Below are 21133 nucleotides of genomic sequence, written 5' to 3' on the forward strand. Positions count from 1 at the left end.
GAGGCCTCTTATGTGAACTTGTCAGCTGGAATAGGGGCTTGGTAAGAGGTGACAGCAAGCAGACAGAACTGTCTGAATCCCTTGGAGGTACTCTCGCTGTCTGCTTTCTACCTGCCAATTGCACTGACTCTATCCCTCTTAGTCTTTTCAGTTGATCGTGAGGCATCATGGTAAGAACAGAGGCCTCGAGGTCAGGAATCTGCTTAGTGTTGTGTGAGCTTGGCCTTGTCTTTTCAGCTACCTCAGGCTTGATTCCTGATGCCACAGGTCTGGGATAAGGTGCTAAGATCTGGTGGACCTGACAGGTCCAGAGTGGTCTGGGGCACACAGTTTTACCACTTCTGAACGTAGGGAGAAAAGTAAGTTTTATAACACAGGAGATGAGTGGAAAAAAAAAAGTCTGAAGGAGGTGGGTAAAGCTATTCACTGTTGTTCAAGGTCTCCCACCTTAATCACTTGACTTTCCAAATCATGTGACTGTGTGAGCATGTGACCACCCACAGAAAAGATGTTTTTTTGCCCCACCCATATGGAATTTGACTCTATAAAGGCGTGTGTTGTATAATAGTTTTCGCAGAGATTGAAATATTCCATCCTGTGGGGAAGCCCCTTCAGTAAGAAGGTAAACAACTCAAAATACCTTCAGGAAGTTCTTGAAATTGAACAGATAAACTTGGCTCCTTCTGCCAAAATAAGCAATAAAATATGAACATTCTGCTTGGACCAATGGAAGCTTAGCCATAGAGAAAATTCTTGAGATCTGCCCAGCTGTCTAAAAGCGGTTTAGATCACCTGAGTGACTTCAAAAGGACACTTTACAATATGTTGACCTATCTTCTGCAGGCCGTGCAGTGTGCTCGAGATTCCCAGCTTTTGTAAGCTTCCACCCATGTTCTTGTGGGCTTTGGTGACACAGCCATCTTTGAGTCATTTCTACTCCTGAAAGTGACCCTTCACCTGTACTCCTAATACAGGTAAATAGCCCAAGAAAATTCATTTGTTCATCAATTTGGGATTCCTTTCTGGGCTGAGTAGACCTGTGGGCTGGCTGCATCTCCCCAGGAAAAAGTTGTATAACACAACAGCTTGTGCCAATAGAACAATGCTATAGGGTGAAAGGAAATTGACCCAATTATGAGCTGAGGTCTTAAATGGAAGTGCTGTTTCTTTAGATAGCCTCCGATTCCTGTTGTTGAGCACAAGCAGGTTATGCCTTGGGTGGCGACAGTACAAGGAAGAGGACAAAGCACGTGGCATGGACTTGAATTTGACTGCTGATGTGTAAATTCAGCTGATCTTCAGCCTGAATCAGGGTAGCTCTGCTGAGCCCCAGGCCAGTTCAGACAAGTTGCAGACTGCAGATATCCCAGAGGCCTAAAGTATTTGTCATTTTAACCACTGAATTCAGGCATGCTTTGTTAGGCAGCATTTCTGCAATAGTAACTGATGAATACAGAACAGCGCGTTCAGTAAAGAAATTCATGCACACACAAACACCACCACCACGACCAACAGCAAAAAACCCCTGCCATTCATTGTCTGCTATGTAACAGGACTATGCTTGCCTCCTGTGTCTAAGAGCCCTGTGTGCCAATAATTTTCATACATCTCTGTCTAAATCAGGCATGCTCAGAAACAGTACCATGGTTTAGCAGGCGTGGATGCTTGCCATGCAAGCCTGGCCACCTCAGTTTGATCCCCAGAAGCCATGTAAAGGAAGAATGAGAGAACTTGACTCCACACAATTGTGTCTGATCTTCACCCTGCTCGCCCATCACGCACACACAAACACAAAAATACCAAACAAATATTTTTAAAAGATTCCCAGTATCCAAGGTTTTGGCCTGCTAGAGTTTCACTCCTTGGAGATGCCTATGACCCTATTCCTAACACGCTGTATCCTCACCAAGCATCCCTAGCTGAGTCATTGTACATTTCTATTTACCCTGACTTCAGAGGTCACCAAAGGCCCTGCTTAGAGGCTCCCAACCACTACTGTGCTATCACTTTATCCAAAACCATATTTATAAAGCCAAGAAAGGGAAAATAAAACAGGATTTGTGGTGGAAGTGACTTGTTTTGTTTCCTCTTGCTCCTCTTTCCTTCCTATGAATAGAAAAGACTGACATAAGAAAGTACTTCAAGAGCCAAACTCTCCTACAGAACACAAATGCAGAGAAATTCTGTATATCTGTAAATGTTTCATGTGTCCCAGTCATATATAATTTATTATGTTGTGAAGCTGAGGCCTTCTCTGAATGAAAATTTTACTGTCAGAGCCTGGGGTACTTTCCTGCTATGATTTAAACCTCCCGCTGCACTCGTAGCAAATAGCATGTTTTTATGATGGCGTGTTTGTCCAAGAGGTCAGCTTTCAGCACAGTAGGAAATGCAACCCCCCCCCACACACAGACACACAAAACTATTTCAAAAAGAAATATGTCTCCCAGGCTGACTGTTGTGACAGAAAATGCAGGCACAGTTGCAGGCAGCGTTGGTGTCCGTCTTTCTGGTAGGCACAGGGTGGCAATCTGATTGTGCATTATGGGATCTGGCACTGGGGCTACAGAGATGTAGCGTGAGCCCTGACCATGCCATAGCATTTACGACTCTAGCAGGAGGTCAGGGAATCCCAGATTCCCCATATTTATTTGTGAGTATTAAAGGAGGAGGCCTTATGTCAACATACCAGGCCCATCTTTGTTACCACATTGCATTTGGATAAAGATTCTATTGCGAATGGAAACCAGCCCCTGCAGTAGAACATGGCAATTTCCAGTAGAAGGAAGAGCAGATGTCCTGGGCAAAGACTTGGGGAAATCTAGGCAGCAATATAGAGATTTAGTGGCCAGATTCAGCATCAGCATGCAGGAAAACAACTAAAACTGTCCTACCAGCAAAAGTTTGTTAGAGAAGGCTATGCTTTGAGACTGTACACACATATAGCTTGACCTTGACTCTTTTTTTTATCACCTCTGCTTTTGGAATCTCTAACTAAAAGGTTACAGGCATCCATCTATCCATTTGTCCATCCACCTGTTTATTGACTTCACAATTAGAAACATATCCATTCCATCCATCCATCAGCCAAACTATTCTAAGAACAGTAAAGAAAATTCAAATCTTTTATATGCACTCAATCTGATTCTGAATATACCAAGATGCAAGTCTGAATCTGTGGCTTCAAAGTGTAGCTACTAGTTGGGGGATGCCTCTGTGCAGCTAGCATGGAAAGACGGAGGCCACTGGAGTATTAGTACTCCTGAGGTTTACTCAGGAAACTAGAGAGGACCCCTGGATACATGAACAGAAGTCAGTTCCTTACCAGGTAGATGGCATGAGAAAAGGTGGCACAACTACCCTGAAGTGTGAAGAATGGGATCACTCTACGAGAGAACATCTCCACCAGCAGCTTCCATAACAGAAGACTGCAGACTTAACACACGTACTTTACCACAATTCTGGAGGCTGAGGTCCAAGGTCAAGCTCCTGCTGGGTGCATAGTGTCACCCTCTGGCCTGGGGGCTCTCTTTGAGTGACTGCTTTGAGCTGCCTCATCCTCCATCTTTATACCATGCTCAGATAGAAAAGAGAGGGCCCTGGTCGCTCTTTGTCTTCCTGTGAGACCCTGAGTCCTATTGACTCAGGGCCCAGGCTAATGAGTTCATTTAACCTTAATGAACACTTTAACTACATCTTCAAATAGATGCAGAAGTTAAACCACAGAGAGGCTTAGCCTTCAGCATGTGAGGTTGGAGTAAGGGTATTATCAGTCCATAATAAATGGTCACGAGCTTTCTAGAGGAGACTAACGTACAGAGATGGTGGAAGGGATGCTAGAGAGTCATTAGGTTTCACCCTCTCTGTGGCCTAGGTCCTGTGTGGTCATGGAGAAGCAGAGATCCCCCACATGGGAAGAAGAGTCATATCTGGTTGAAAGAAACCAAAACCAGGAGTTTTTTGCAGTTTCCATTCCATTCAGAAACCCTTGCTTGCCTCCCCCTCAAAGCATCCCTGCAGGTCCTCAGCCATACTCATTAAGGTTTCACAGTTCTGTTTCCACTGCTTTCTCCAGGAGCTGGAGGCTTCAAACTTCAGAAGCTCAAAGTTTTGATTGGGGTGCTACTCTCTGGGCGTCCAGGTGTACACTGACGGCTTCTGATTTACGATCGCATTCCCTCTGAGACCATCCTAAGAGGAAGCTGTCTCCAGGGGAGGCTAAACTCGTTCCTGAGATCTGTGGAAACAGATTAAAACCACATGCCTGATCCCTGGGAAAGTGGCAAGAGGCAGGGGGCCTCCATCTGAACGGGAAGCCACAGGGTACAGGAGCTGCCCTCAGCATCCTGCCTTCAGGGAAGCAGGTGCATGACCTCTGCCCTCAGAGCCACCCTCCACCCCTTCCCTCTATCCCTCCTGAACTTATTAATCTGGCATCAAGCGGAAGAGCCCCTTCCTGGTGGTACACAAGCTCAAGCGCCACAGCATCCCGCCTCTGCCCTCCTGTCTGTCACTCCAGCCGCCTTTTAGTGATGTTAAAAGAAATCTCAACTGTCACTCACATCGTCCATTCACTTTGTTCCCCGGCTGTGACACTCTTGTTGTGTTTCTCTCATTGTCGCCACCGAACTCTTGTGAATTAGCATTCACCGAATTTATACGTGCTCATTAGTCTGAATAAATTTAAAAGCTGCTGCTCCTGAGTTTAAAAAAAAATGTAACCAGGCTTCTCCTTGGGTATAATTGAGGCATCTGAGAAAAATAAATTACAGCCTGACTCCCAGGTAGGCATTTTATGAGTTTAAAGTCAAGGGGTCTCTTTGCAGCATCGTGCAAGCTATAAATATCCAGGGGTAGGGGAACACAAATGACAAATCCCCCAATCAATTGTTGTTCCTCTGTTTACTTTACCCCATCCTTCTCTCTCTCTCTCTTTTTCCGTCTCTCTCTCTCTCTCTCTCTCTCTCTCTCTCTCTCTCTCACACACACACACACACACACGGGATATCAGAATTACTACTATCCTGTTCCATGAACAAAATGCTCCCTAATCACATGGATTTAACTGGGGAAAAAAGTGATTATCTGTCTCCAGTTCTCCAGACCTGGAATCCCAACACATTACAAGAATCATACCAGGTTTGAATGTCTACGACCTTTGACCTTTCCTCTAACAAGGAATTAAGCATGAATCTTAACGCCACTTTGGTCCAGGCTTCAAACCACTGCACCCATGTGTGATGGCACTGGATTAGTTTCCCATGAACAATACCCATCTGGTGATAGTTATGGTTCAATAAAAGCAAATGCACGTCATTACAGGTAACTGTGGTGCAAGCAAGGATGGCTGTTGTAGTGAGTTAGGTAAAGATCCCATGGAGCAAGTTTAGCCAGACTACCCAGTCCCAAAGCTCTGGATGCTAGGTGTCAACACTCACCTAAAGGACACTTGTTTGAGAAACAGTAGTAGTTCAGCACCTGCTGAGAGATAGCTGCAGATGATGATGAGTGAAGGCTGAGACAGTAAAGGAGCTCTCAGACAGCCAGATAACAAACCAGTTAGGCCAACACAAGTAAAACGCCAAAGTGTGATGCACAGAATTTAGACTGAGAGAGCCCTGGGTGGGAGAAGCTAGGAGGGCAGGGGGCACAGAATGGTGGGCAGAGGTGGAGGTTTATTAACAAGGAATCTGAGAAAACAGGTAGCATTGACACAAATATTCTCTAGGCTACCACACAACTCTTCCTACAACAGAGAGCACTGGAAACCTGAGAGGAAGGAAGGGCTGTAGCAGCAGGGTCTGAAGAATGAGGACCTCGGGGTGGTGTGTGTGTATGCATGTGTGTGTGTGTGTGTGTGTGTGTGTGTGTGTGTGTGTGTGTGTGTAAGGGCATTCATCCTCCTGGGTCACAGTTTTGCCACCATATTCTCCTTGATTCTTGATTCTTCTGGTAGCTGTGTGTCTTCAGCTAATACGGCGTCTTCACTATTCCAAGCCTAAGCAGCTCCGAGAACTTCCAGCAGGTAGGACAGAGATCTGAGGAAGAGGAGGCCGCACCAGAGAGATCCTTTATGTCAAGTCCCATCACAGATCTTCAGCGCTGAAGCAGCACAGTATTGGCACAAAACAAGCCTGTAGATCAGTGGGATAGAATAAAGCCGTGCTCTCAACCTTCCACATGCTGCGACCCTTTAATCCAGGTTCTCGGTGTGGTGACCACCAACCATAACATAATTTTATTTGCTACTTCATAACTGTGGTTTTGCTGCTGTTATGAATAGTGCTGTAAATGTCTGATATGTGAACACTCTGAAGGGTTCATCCCCAAAGGGCTTGCAACCTACACGCTGAGAACTACTGGCCTAAGCAGAAGCTGCTCAGGTGTCGAGGCCTGAGTCCCACACTGAGCTGTTCTAAAGCGCTAGCATTCAGGCGATGATGGGTGGGGGTAAAGCTTTGCTAAGGTACGAGAGCCTGGAACTCACTCTAGCAGTGGCTCTCAACCTTCCTAATGCTGTGACCTTTTAATACAGATCCCCATACTGGGGTCAGTGACTCCCAACCATAAAACTGTTTTCGTTGCTACTTCATAATTATAACTGTGAATTATAATGTCAATATCTGACATGAAGGATATCTGATCTGCACCTCCTGCCTTACAGGTTGAGAACTGTTGTAACAACGGATCTAGATAGATGTCTGTGCAACTACACCACCAGATTTTGGGTGAAGTTCCAAAAAAGAAAATACCCACTGGAGAAAGACAGCATTGTCAACCAATGGTGCTAGGAAAACGGGTTGACAGTAATGGAAGAATGAAATGTACATCCTTAGCTCTCACCCTGCACAAAACCCCACCCTAAATGGACATGAGTACCATGACATTAGTAGAGGAGAAAGCACTTCAGCAGATAGAATCAGGCAAGGGCTTAACAAATATGACTCCAGCAGCACAGGACACAAGACCAAATTGGACAAATGGGACTTGAGAAATTAAAAGCTTCTGCACGGCTAAAGAAATGTCCTACCAAGTGAAGAGGAGGCCCATAGAATGGAAGAAAACTGTGGTCATCTATGCATCTGACAGGGGACCAGTGTCTAAAATATACAAAGAACTAAAAAGTCTGAACACCAAGAAAAACAACACAATAAGAAATGGGCGGCTGATCCGAACAGAGAATTCTTAGAAGAAGAAATACGAATGCACGATAAACACTTCAAAAAGTATTCAGCATCGTGAGACATCATGGAAATGCAACTTCAAACTGTTGTAAGACTCCATCTCACTCTAGTCAGAATGGCTTTCACGAGGAAATCAAGTCAACGTAGCCTGGTGAGGATGCAGGGAAAGAGGAGCCCTGAATTACAGTGGAGATGCGAACTGCAGAACTGCAGCACTCCCTCTCTGGGCCCGCCCACCGTGAGGGGCTGCACAGACTTGGACTGCAGCCATGGCAGAGCTTTCTTAAGTTCTTCATGTCTGGTAGTTTGCTACAGCAAGAGGACAGGTAGCTAACCCAGCAGTGGGCCGGATAGAATCCTACCGATGCTCTGAAAATAAAATCTAGTAATTTAAAGCTTTTCTAGAAGTCAATATGTGACATTCGGTTTTTATTTCTTCAATTATTTATTCATTTGTTAAACATTTCAGTGAAGAATATGTGCTGAATATGTGATAAACTAAAAACTAGAATATTATGGCTAAAGGGAAAGATGAATGATGAAGGCAGCCATATTGGACTAACTTGTGCTGCTAGGTTGTTCCAGAACTATCTGTAAGCCCAGGAGAAGTGAAAACATAATGAGCCATGAAGAGCTTCTTGTGGGAAGACTTGGGTCAGTATTCTAGGGCAACTTAATATGTGCTTACAAAGTAAATTCCCACAGAGCTTTAAATGATGTTATATATTTGTTGCTTTGAGACAGGGTCTCCCTGTATAACTCAGCTATCCTGGAACTCTCTGTGTAGACCAGGCTGGGGTCTCAAACTCACAGAGATCCTCCCGCCTGTGCCTCCTGAGTGCTGGGATTACAGTCATGCGTCATCGCACCCAGCTAGAGCATGCTATGTTTTAAAATACATATATCACTGTATTGCATGAAATGTGTAGAATGTTACCATGTCTCTGTAAGCCCCACCCTTGTGAACTAGTTTCAGTCTGTATATGCACATGCACATGAGCAGGCACATGCATAACGCTGTGAAGGGAAGGGCATATTTTGAGGACAGAAAGGGACCAGTCAGAAGGGGGAGGACACAGGAAAGTAACAGGAGTGTGCACCCGTGAATGAAGGACCATGACGTGTATGTATATAAAAATTTCATAATGAAACACAAATGAACTGAAAATCAATAATCACAAAAGATATAAGAAATAAACAGAATGCTTGAGCAGGAGACAAGGCCACAGGAATAGAAAGAAACCAGAAAACAATTAGAGGTTATAAAGTGTCAGTATGAAGATAACACAATATATGTATCACTGTGGCAAGTCCAGGGAAGGACTCATCCTGGAGACCTGTTGTGACTATAACAACCTTCAGATCAGTTTGATGAAACAGAGGAATACAGTTTCTTATGTTGTGGTCACCTCCCAGCCATAAAAATAGTTTGTTGCTACTTCAAAACCGTAATTTTTCTACTGTCATGAATCCTAATGCAAATAGATTCGGAGATAAAGGTTTGCCAATGGGGTCATGACCCAGAGGTTGAGAATTACTGCCCCAGAGAGTACTCAGAAAGTCAAGAAAACATTTAGAAGACATCTGGACAAACATAGCCAGTGTCATCCCGGTGGCTTCTGTCTCCTTCTACTTTCAAAAGGGCTTGGTTGTCCCCCCATGGAGGGAGTCGGGGATCATGGACAGGTCCGGTTAAAAAGCAGCAGCATAGCATTCCCATCACACCCACCACACGCTCTGCATTTGATCTCCGTACCAGAAAATTGGCTTTGGTGCCCGGCAGCACCCTGTTTGGGAACAGTTTTCACTTTCAGCCATCTCCCACTGCTGTTGAGAACTGCAGGTGAGCGATTCCACACGGGAGAGCCATGAAGCCCTCTGCCTCCCTGACAACACCATGGGCTTCTGAGTTCTTTGTTTTCCTCTGGTGGTTAGGGCTTAAGGGGGAAGACAGTTCCATGCTGCACGTGGTGAGTGCTCATGCACGAGAAATTGGATTTAATTTGTAAGACAAGGCACCGGAAAGTTGACAGGTGAAAAACACGCCAACAACTGTCCCTCCTGTCGTTGCTAGGAGAGAAACCTCCGCCCCTCAGCCATCACTTCCTGCTCACAGATGTAAATGTCATCAGATGTGGTCATTCCTCCATAGCTTCAATTTAAGGGCCTCCGAATTTTCAGTTTGAGGAGCACATTGGTAAGACGTATCTGTTACTCAATACAATGATGCCTGTGGGATTTGGGGGAGGGGATTTTATATTTTTAAAAAAGGCCACACTGGAAGTTTTAATACACACACAGCAGTAAAACATTCAGCTAAAACAGCAAGAGAACAGGCTTCCAATGGGCCTCTAGAGGCGTTAGAAGGAGCGTCTTCATTCCACAGGCATGTTCAGCCAGAGATAAATCAACTCCACGATGCAGAGAACAAATAGAAGCCTGCTATATCCTCTCCAAAGATCTGCAGGATGCTCAGTTTGAGGAGTGTTGGGGCAGAGTGCATGTTGTTTCTGAACCTGAGACTTGAATATGGCTACAATGTTAACCTCTGCCAGGGAGGCCATCTTAGCAAGGCTGAGGTTTCTTGAGGTCATTTCTCACTGAGGTGTCTGCCTGCCTTTGACATACCCTCTTGCAGGGTGCAATCCTTTTGACACACGTAGTGGGTTCTTTGTATGACCCACGGCCATTTCCATCCATATCTGTGCTTCTTATATAAAATGAAATATGAATGGACGGACTGCAGGCCAGGCTTTGTCAAGTGCCAGAGGCTGGAGAAGCAGTTGAGAAAAAGGGTTGACACATATACTTCTAGCATTAAAAGATGGCTCTGAGTGCATGGAGTGTAGGGAAAATGCAAACACAGAAAATTTTGGGTCTATCACTCTGTCCTCCACCACAAATAGTTTACTTACAAAAGAATGATGAACAGATAAAAAATTTAGAATGGACACATGAGGTTAGGAGGGAGATGTGTTGATCAGTCCTGGGAGAGGTGCAGGAGAAATGAATACAATCAAGACACTCTGTAAGGGCTGCATAGATGGCTCAAAGGTTGAAATCACTGACTGCTCTTACAGAGGACCCAGGTTCAAATCCCACATGAAGGCTCACAATTACCTGTAACTCCAGTTCCAGGAGATTCCATATCCTCTTCTGGTCTCAAAGGACACTGCATGCATGTGGTGCTCAGACATACACGCATGCATTCAAGCACACACATGAAGTGAAAATATGTGAGTCCTCTGAGAAAACACTTAAAGGATATGTTTACACATGTATGAAAATTTCAAAGACTGTGTTTACAGGCCACTCTTCTCTCAAGAAAGGCAGATTTCATGATGCTAGGGTGTCGAGAATTAGATTATCCGAAGCTTTCCACTGTAGATTAAGGAGCTACATGTCACTGAAGGCTCCCGCATGTAGAGTTTAGAGACCACAGTGAGCCCGAACGTGAGAGAAGGCAGCATGAGCCCCAGTTCTGTCACCTCCTATCTGTGACCACAGTTAACTTACAAGCCCCCTTTGAGCCTTGCTGTCTGGGTCTGGGAGGTAGTGACAGAAACACGTAATTCCAGAGCATGGGTCATGTACCCGACAGCAGATTGCAAAGCAGTCTAAGAAATGGGAGGTGAGCATCTGTGCACCCTTCCATAACTGCCAGTGCTCATGCCTTCCTCGTGACTTCATGGAACCCAGGGAGGCGCCCTCAGTCATTCAGGGATGAATTATCTATTTGGAAGTTCACTGAAAGAAAAATGCAAAGGAAAGAAACTCATTCCAACAGTGGGCACAATTAAGTGGGTTGCTAGGGAGCTGGCAAGTTATGCACCCATAAAAAGGAAAGGGTACAAAGTAAAACCAACACCATCTCCCCACTTTCTTACCTTCTTTTAGTATGTATGGTTATGGTAGGTGAGCACATTACCTTTTTCATGCCCTCTCACCACTCATTTCCCCCCATCTACCTCCTGTCTACGGTCATGTTTTTTTTGGGGGGGGGGCGAATAGGACTCTTTTTAAATTTATGACTATTACTCTTTATTTTTTACACATTTACATAGGCATGTATGTGTGTGCCTTGCATGATAAACACTCTTCCTTCCCATTCACCTCCTCCCTCCTCACATCTCCCAATCCCCTTCAATCTCTCTCATTCATATCTTTTCTTTTCTTTGTCTTGTAATCCACCGTAATTAACCAGGGTCATTTGTGTGACCATGGGTTTGGAGCTATTTGTTGAAGCCTGGCCCTGGTGGGCTCAGCAACAGGCACATAACTAAAGGTAGGGTTCCCAACTCCCCGAACTCCTAACAATCTAATGACAGCCAATAGCTGAAAGGTAGAGAGCAGAGTCCTGTGAGCCTTCTCCTCTCTTTTGGCTGATTGTCTATAGGTCAGGTCCTTGTGTGAGCCCAGTGCAGTTGGCTGCAGTGATATGAGTTAATGACTGTATCTTGTCTAGGGAATAACATTTCATTTGTTTTTTGTTTGCCTTTAGTGTAGGTCCTTGTGCACATAGCAACAGCTGCTGTGTGTTCATGACTGCAAAGGCCACATCATAGCCAGAAGTCAGCATTTCACTGCAACCTCCTCTATCTCTAACTATTACACCCTTAACCCCCTCTTCTACAATTGTCCCCAGGCCTTGGAAGGGATGATTAAGGTACTTGAGCACTCTTCAGTATTCTTTGCTCTGAGTACTTTATTCAGAAAACCATCCCCCCCTCCTTCTGGGCTGAGAGTTTTGGCCAGCCCTGTGTGTGTTGGGAGAATGAGGCTGTGGAGAAGAAAATCATCTTCTGAGAAGCCAGGTAGAGTGTAAGTCGGGCTTTAGGGGAGGTGGGTGATCACTCAGTACTTACATCCTTCCGTGACTGATTCCCCAGGCCAAGCTAGAGACCTGCTCCATTGCTCAGTGCTGGCTGCTCTACCCAAGGTTCAGCAGGAAGCAAAGGTGTGTGGCAGTCATCCAGGCCATGGGGGACCCAGGTGTTCCCCTTTTGGAGAATGTCCAGGGGCCCCCATGGCTCAAAAGGGAGGAATATCCAGGTGCAAATTCAGTGTGTGAGTCCTATCACTCCCCAAACTGTGCCCTCCTGCCTGTACACGAATGGTCTTGGGCGAACCTGTCGACCAGGCATTGATGCTCTGCCATGCAGAGGGCCAGTGACTGCCGGGGTGGTCCCAAAGTATTTAGTTCATTCATTTAGGCTGATTAGGAAAACAAGGCAGGGGAGATCTCATTTGGGCCTCCATACAGCTCTCCGAAGGGAGGCCTTGCCTTTCCTGTTTCATGTGCCAGAGTGTTCTTCATTTCAGTTGATAAGAAGCATAATGTTACAGGGAGCAGCTGTGAAGAGGGGCGCAGGAAGTCTGCCCAGTTCTCACTCCTCTCCTTTCTGCACTCGGGAAAGGCTCTGCCTCCCCTACCTGAGGAGAGCCGGAGCCAGTGACTGCACCTTAGCGTGGCAATGGGGGTGAGCTACCAACAAGTGCACCGCGAGCCAGGCAGGAGGAAAGAGCAGACCCTTCAGTGAGGAGTTCCGGGGAGAGATGAACTGAGGTGATCCAACCATTCTGAAGGGGCTGGAGGAGGGAGTGGCATTAGCCACAAAGGGGTGAAGGGAAGAACATGGCAGAGCATTGTGGGAGAATCAGAAACTTTTACAACAGAGAAGAATACAGAGTTCAAACACTAGAGTCCCCAGGTAATTCTATACTCCTTAACAGGATGTGGTTGGTATTCACGTGCTTCAATACTGGTGGTTTTACAACTGTGGGGATGGACAGAAGGGAAAAGACAAATGTTTTGTGGCTTTCAAGGCTAGAGCATATGACCACATGAGGCCCAGTCTTTCTGTCAAACTCTTCTTTCAAATTCTATTCTGCAGTGTGTTCACCTGAGTGCCTATATCCATCCATACCACCTGACTCCAGGTTCAGGAGGGAAGACACCATTTTACTGTGTGTTTTCTGGATCCATCCCCTCTCAGACTTGTTACAAAGTGTCAGAGAGGAGGGGCCAGGAACATGCAGACCTATGGAACTCCTTCCCAGTGTTTCACTCACAACCTCAGATATGAGAAAACAGCTGCTGTTCAGGGCCTTTAGGTGCGGGGTAGTTCTATCCATGGTAAGATATAAAATGGATAGACACATAGGCATGCTACAAAATGAGAAAGGAAAATACCTACTTAGGCTTGACTGACTCCAGGGGTTAGAGGGACTTTGGCCAGTGTGTCTTGAACCAAGAAACACAATATTTGGACAGGTGCTATGTTGCCGTCAATGACCAACTAAAAAGAACTCCTGAATTGGATTGAAATCCATCATCAGGGATGCTCAGAGCCATTGGAAACAGACAGGCTTTTGAACCAACAAGGTGAAAATGAAAGACATACAAAGCTCTTTGGAAGGTCAAATTCCCCAGGCTAGCCAGGGCTCAGTGAAGGGGTGAATTCATGGGAGTGGACCTCCTGTCTCTCATAGGAAAACTATGCCTCCAATTGATGGTGATGTCACTGATTAAGATAGGAAGAATGGCGATCAAGAATTTGGTTTTTGACATTTTGAATTTAATGCAACTTCAAGGCTCCAAAAGAGTGGTGGCGAGTAGGTGTCTGGACATATGGGACTGCCACTCAGAGAGAAGCTTGGCTCCGGCCGCTGCTGGGAGAGCTGCCTTCTCAGGAGTGAAGTCACAGATTTGGATGTGTTGGCCAGAGAAGAAGTGAAGAAGATAAGTGTGGTGTTCAGGATTAAGGCCCTGCAACTGTGGGAGGCAGCCATGGAGAATGGACTGAGGAGGAGTCTAGAGATGGGAGATGAATTCTTTATGGCGTGTCAGTTTAGAGTGGGGTGGTGAGAAAGATTGAGCACACAGGACCAAAGGGCGACCCATCCAGAAGAAAGCTGAGAAATCTGACAATCCCAAGAGAGCAGGGAAATCAGTCTTAGAATGAGGAAAAAAAAAAGGTTAACTCAAATAAGAACTCCCCTTAAGGTCGCCAAGTCAGAAGAGAATGTAGGTGAGTGGCAGGTGTGAAATTTAGGGTGAGTACAGGGAGATGATTCCCTGGTTCTTCAGTTTTCCCCAAGAAGTGGCTGGGGCAGGGAGAGGGGAGGACGGAGCGTTGATGTGTCTCCTTCAGTGTGCCGTGTAGATGACTGCACACGTTTCAGAGTCCTCATGAAGGTCTGAAAAATCTCCTGTGGAAATGGGATCTCAGCTGGCTGAGCAATTTCAGGAGAGCCTTCCTGGCAACAGTGAGCCTGTGTCTGAAGTTCACCAGGAAGCACTGATGTCTCCCGGTAGCACACGCTCCTTGTGTAAACCTAAGTGTGTCATTTGGATGCTTTGGGGTTAAAGTTTTCCCCACTCAGAGATGTAAGGCAGAGGATAGGAGACTTTTATGCACTTGCTATAATATCTCTGTACTACATTAGCCTGAGCTTAGGAATGAAGTGAAGATGTGGTGGTGGTGGCCTGCAAGACAGCAGTAGCCCGGTTGTGGAGTTCTGGTAATTTCTGTTGTAGGGTCCTCCATAGGTGATCCAAGGCACAGGCAGTGACTACCTGTCACCTTACCATCCTGTACTCCATGCTTTAGAGCTGTGAGGTGGTGCAGAGTGACCCCTGCCTCATGCTACTGAGAGGTGAGGCTGTGACAGCAATGTGGGTCAGCCTGGGAGGGAGGCCTCTCTCTTCACCTGTATGTAGGGGGAAGGTGTTGCCCTGTGAGTTTTCCATAAGTAGATACAAAACACAGGAAAGACACAAAGGTGTGAGACAACATTCATTAGATAGTGTTACATTTGTTGCACACCACTTGAAAAAGATATCATTGCCTTCATCTCAAATTTGAGAGAACTTAGACTTGGTGAAGGTAAGTTGTTCAAGACAATGAACTGCAAGGTCAACTGTCCCGTAATAACGCTCAGGGATTGCTAAGGACCCTATGACACTTATGCCTTATTTGGCAATGGGCAGAGGTAATGTCTGAGGAGGCAGCTGGGTTGGCTAAAGATTCTCTCTGCTATCATGATGCTAAGAAAGACTCCTGGAGAGTGTGCCTGGGCCACAAAGGAGGTACCTCAGCTTCACTGCGCCAACCTAAGCTTGACTTGGGATATGAGAAAGTTTGGTCCATGTGCTCACACCAGCACAGTCCTTTTCTATGAGCAAAGGACTTTGTCTTTGTGTTTTGCCTCAGGCCCCATTTCCAAGGGTGTGTTTGACCGGAGGGTCTCTATCAGCTTCTGCCCTACTCTAGCTGGGCCCCAGAGATCTGTGAAAGGAATTGTGGGGTTCTAGCAAAACATATTCCATCTGCTGGCATTGCTGTTTCTCTTAGGGTAAGTCCTCAAACAAAGACAGGGAGTTCCTGAATGTGTGTCGCCAATATGAAATCAGTGAAGGAAGCAGGAGAACATAGTGACGGAGCGAATTCCTTATCCTGAACCATGCCAGGCAAGGTAGCAGTTCCATTAATCGACTTGGATACCATATTTTAACCAGTTTGCAAACAATAGAGCAGGATGGAGAGGAGCTTGCATTACACAGAGATAGTGTCACCATCTTTTTTCTGGGCTCCATGCACTCCTTGCTGTCAGTGGCAGGGTATGTAACATGTGGGACCTCCTCCCCAAGACAGCCTGTACCAGCTTCTGGCAGACGGGTAGCCTTGCCAGGTGGAGAAGAATCACTTCCCCAATAGTGGGTTGCACACTGTGACTCCCCAGCCAGGCCCCAAGCCTGGTAAAAAACTACGGTCCATCTCCCACCCTGTCATTCTTAGACAAGTGACACCCTCTTTAGCTTTCCTGTAGTAGAGAACTGAGGCATGGTAGGTATTCAAACAAGAATGTCGAGACAAAGCATGTTGTGAACAGGCTTACAGATAAGAAACCCAAAGGCAAAGGAGGTGTTCATGGCCAGCTCTAGACAGGTGGTTTAGGGGGTTATGGGCTTAGGTGAGGTGTGTGTGTGTGTGTGTGTGTGTGTGTGTGTGTGTGTGTGTGATATCTATTCAACAACTCATATGCACATAGAAACATCACAATAATTATAAATGAAGATAATAACTTCTGGGCACTCTTTACAGAACAGCAATGAACATGGATGAGCAAAGTGTCTTTGTGGTAGAATGCAGAGTAATCTTCGTCTATATGTCTAGGAATGGTATAGATGGATCTTAAGGTAGATCTAGGCCCAGCTTCCTGAGGAACTGTCACACTGATTTCCATAGTTACTTCACAAGTTTGAACTCCCACCAGCATAAATAAATGCCCCCCTCCCCCACGTCCTCACCAGCATGAGCTGCCATGTGTTTCGCCGATCTTGGCCTTTCTGACTAGGGGAGGATCAAATCTCAGAGTGGTTTTGGTTTGCATATCCCTGATGGCTAATGATTGAATATTTATTTAAGTGTTCCTCAACCATAGTATTCATCTTTTGAGAACTCTGGTTCCATACCCCATGTTAAAAATTGGCTTATTTGTTTTTCATGTCTAGTGGTTTTTAAAAATGTATATTAAATATATTTTATGCATTTACCCTCTATTGCATGTGTAATTGGTAAAGACCTTTCCCCATTCTGTAGGCTGCCACTTTGTCGGAAGGACGGTGTCCTTTGCCACACAGATGCTTTTTCAGTTTCATGTGGCCTGTCTACTAATTATTGACCTTAGTACCCGTGCTAACAGTACTCTGTTCAGAAAGTCCTTTCCTGGACCAATGAGTTCAAGACTACTCCCCACTTTCTCTTTTATCAGACTCAAGGTGGTTACTCTTCTGTTTATGTCTTTGATCCATTTAGAGTTGAGTTTTGGGCATGGTGGTAGATGTGACTTTATTTTCACCCTTCTACATGTGGCCATTCACCTGTTTTCTCTAATGAAGCCTGGCTGAGTGTATCAACTGCACTCCAGGTCAGGACCTATGCCCAGATGTAGCTGGCCAACACAAAACAAACTCCATATTGGTGCTATTGTTGGTTTGTGTGTATGTGTATAATTTCTGCTTTGTTTGGTATTTTATGTCTTATGTTTTTGTTTGTTTACTTTTGTTTCATGTCTTTTCACTGTGTGTGGGGGCAGACATAGAATGAGAATGAGGAAGCAGAGAGAGAACGAAGATGAAGTTGGGTGAGTAGGGAGGTAGAGGGAATGTGGGAGAAGTTGGAGAGAAAACATGATAAAAATATATTGTCTGAAAAAGTTAGATATAAATAAATACGAAAATGAAGATTACATTACTTGAGTCTTTTTCTTTTCTTTTTTTGTTGTTTTTTTGTTTTTTTTTAAATAATTTTCGGTCAATGCATATATGTATTTTATTAAATGATGTAGACTCCAAGGAGCAATACAACAGAAAAACACATCAGAATATGAAAATATAATAGGTAAATTTTAGTACAAAAATATTCAGAAAATTGACCTTAAAAAAATAAAACGAATCATATTCTGTTTACTGATTGTTTTGTTGTTGTTGTTGTTGTTTACTTGATACAAGCTAGGTTCATCAGGGAAGAAGGAACTTTATTATTTTTCTCATTTATTATTATTATTATATATTACAATTTATTCACTTTGTATCCCAGCTGTAGCCCCTTCTTCATCCTCTGCCATTCTCAGCCTCCTTCCCTTTTCCCTCCTTATGTTGCTCTCCTAGTCTACTGACCTTATCCTATCAGGTCTTACAGCCATTGAAGCAAGACATTCTCCCCAAGCATGGTTGGATACCATAAAAAGCTAAAATGTTACGCTCAGGATGCGAGGCTAAGCACTGCACTCAGGGTCAGCCGCTTTGGACCCAGAGAAGAGCATGTCTGATTGCATGCGGGTTGATACCCCAGGTCCCGCCTCTGAGAAAAAGGTATCAGACGGGTCTGATGCTCTTTGGGTGGATGACACCTAAATGAACATCAGTACAAAGTTCCAATTTATTTCTAATATCAGAGATCAGACCTCTACTCTTGCCTGGTGCATCTAAAACAAAAAGGGGGAACTGTAGAGAGCTGCGGAATGCTATGCCTTAAAAATGGAGCTGGTTTCCGCCTTCCACCTTCCCGATGGTGAGTGCTCTCTGTCACAAACAATTCCACATTTGGCTAAGGCTGAGGATCTGGCTTGCTTCCATGTATGTGGACCTATCTGCATTGCCCACATGGCACGCCTGGGTTGGCTACCCAGAGGCTATTTAAGCTGTGGGCTGGCTTTCCCCAGGGTCCGAGGATTATTCAAGGTTCCTGAATAAACTGCATTGAAAAAAAAAGTTCCCCCTTTAGATTGAGACAGTCCTGATGAGACCTTTTTATTTTCTTGAGAGGAGGAAAAGATGCATTTTCTCCCACCTCACACCCTAACCATTGTTTTTAAAGATCAATTTTTCACTAGATCGTACTTTGATATACTTTGATATACTTTGTCTGTCCTTTTCATTTTAGCAGAAACTTTGGGTTGAAAAGAGAGTAAATAAGAAAGTAGTGATTACTTTGAAAGAGTATTTACAAAACATAACTTTGCCAGTTGAAATGGGCACATTCTCTAAAGTTTCACATTTGCCACTTTCAAGATGGCAGAGGGTCAGCGCTTGTTATCTACAGAAACACAAGGATGCTGCTGGAAATGGCTAACCCAGAGATGTTCAGACAGAGGGTAGACCAGCCTCCAGGACTAGCTTGTTCTTTCCTGGCTTTAGAGGAGCTCTGTCCAGGGTCCTGGATAAACCCCTTTGTGCGCAGTAACAAGCATCCCCTGAGTCTGCAGGAATAAAAGCCCCAAGGAGCTGCTCCAGGCTCTGCTGATTGTCCATGTTGTGTCAATGTGAGATTTTTGTGTTGTAGCGGTCTCCACTAATCAGCAGATTGAATAGTGGCCATCCCCATGTACCAGTCTAGTGGTCTTGAAGCCTCTGACCCTGTCACCCATGTTTCAGCATGGAATGCCTGACAAGATCATCTGCCACAAGAATGGACCTGAATGTGCCCGGAAGGTGGGTTTCAGGATCCAGGAAGGGGAGATGTCATGTGGGCAGCCTACATGTACACTGGAATCAAAACTACACTTCCTTCATGGAGAGGCTCTTCCCCTTCTCAGTTAGCTACAGCAGAGTGTCTTTGCTTAGCTGGTGGCTTCTCAGTCCTCAAACAGGGACAGCACTAGAACTACAGTGAAGGAGGCAGGCAGGGTGAGGAGAAACACCAAAGTAAGAATGCTGAAGAGTGCCGCATGGATGCAACCCACCTGTATCTGGTCATGGTGCTTTATCTGCTGTGCCTAGGTGAAGAATCGAGTTCCTTTGTTCACCATAACCCAGCTAGAAATACCTCCAGAGCAGCTGATACCACATGAAGTAGTGATGATTACAGTGAGCTTGAAAAGTGGAGAGATCCCGCCTCTTCCCTGGAAAAAATGCCTGGAAAGAGGGAAAAACATCTTTTCCCCCATCAACAAAATGTGAATGTGGGGGTCAGTACTTAGGGTTGGAATTCAGGAATCTGCACATGGCTGGAACATAAGATGGACAGAGGTGGGGATGACCACATTGATTCTTCAAAACAAAAAATGTGTATATATATACATATATATATATACACATACATATATATGTATATATATCTGTGAAGATGACTCAGTGTGTAAAGTACCCTGAGCTCAGAATCCACATAAAGCCAAGCATAGTCACACACCTAGCCATCTAGTCTCTAAGGTCAGCAAGGGACAGAGTTCTCAAAAAATAAGAGCAACTGAAGAATACATGTCAGTCTTTGGCCTTCATATACACTCACACAGAGAGTCACACACACATATGCACTTGCACACACACATACACACGTGCGTGCACACACACCTACAGGCACATACACATATTTAAACTACATACACAAGCAACCTCATTAGATCTGCCAGGACCAGTGTCCAAGCTAGGACACTTCTACAAAGTTCAGGTTGATACTTCTTTTGGACGGTGTCTAAGGCCATTTTCATGCTCTCATGATAAAACACACTGGCAGAGGCAACTTAAAGGAGAATGGGATTGTTTTGGCTCCAGTCACAGTCCATCATTGTGGTGAAGACAATGCAGCAGGAGCCTGCAGCAGTTGATACCATTGCATCCACAGTCAGGAGCAGGGAGCAATGAATGAATGAATGGGTGAATGAATGTGTGCTTACAAGTACTCAGCTTGCATTCTTTACTCTTTTATAGTTCATCTTCCCCTGCCTAAGGAATGGTGCCAATCACAAGGGGATGTTCTTCCCACTAATCAAGAAAATCCTCCATAAGCATGCCTGCAATCTCTTATTGAGACTCTCCAACTTATTTTAGGTTCAAGTCGACAATTAAAGCCAACAATGGCACGTGGCCTCTGCTCAACAAACCATGGGTCACATCCAGAAATATCCAGGCAGTGCAAGTGTAGAGGGCTTGCCCAGGTGTGAACAAGTCCCCTCTGCCAGCCACAAATCCTCCACCATGTTTTCTTCATGAGAAACGGACTGTAACTTCCAGCCATGAACCAAGTAAGTTCTTGAACTCTTAAGTTACTTCTTGCCTTCAGTTCGATACAAAGAATGGGAACACAAGTTAGATGCTTACAAAGCTGTGGTTAGCTTGATAGTCATTGCCTTTGTGTGAGTGTGGCTGTGTGGCATGCACACACCATGGCATGTATGTGACAGTCAGAAGAAGAAAAATTTCAGGATCTGTCCCCTCTTATACCTTCATTGGATTCTGGGACTCAAAAACAGGCTATGAGGCTTACACAGAAAGCACTTTCCTCACCCAGCCCCCTCTCCTGCTTTGTTTCTAGAGTTCTTTTCCTGGAGGTTCTACTTAGGACATAGGAAGGACAAATGAGATCAAGACAGTTGGAAATATGTCAACAGCAACAGAGTCATTTGGTTCCCAAGTGACCACAGTGAAAATAAAACGTTATACCCAA

At 45.0% G+C, this 21133-nt stretch overlaps 1 pseudogene; it reads right to left on the reverse strand.

Annotated features, from left to right (window-relative positions):
* The window catches only part of LOC110550514 (CXXC motif containing zinc binding protein-like), a 197054-nt pseudogene that overhangs the window by 148113 nt on the left and 27808 nt on the right, over positions 1–21133 (reverse strand).

This window comes from Meriones unguiculatus, chromosome 7, assembly GCF_030254825.1.
Source record: "Meriones unguiculatus strain TT.TT164.6M chromosome 7, Bangor_MerUng_6.1, whole genome shotgun sequence".
In the NCBI taxonomy this organism is placed as follows: Eukaryota; Metazoa; Chordata; class Mammalia; order Rodentia; family Muridae; genus Meriones; species Meriones unguiculatus.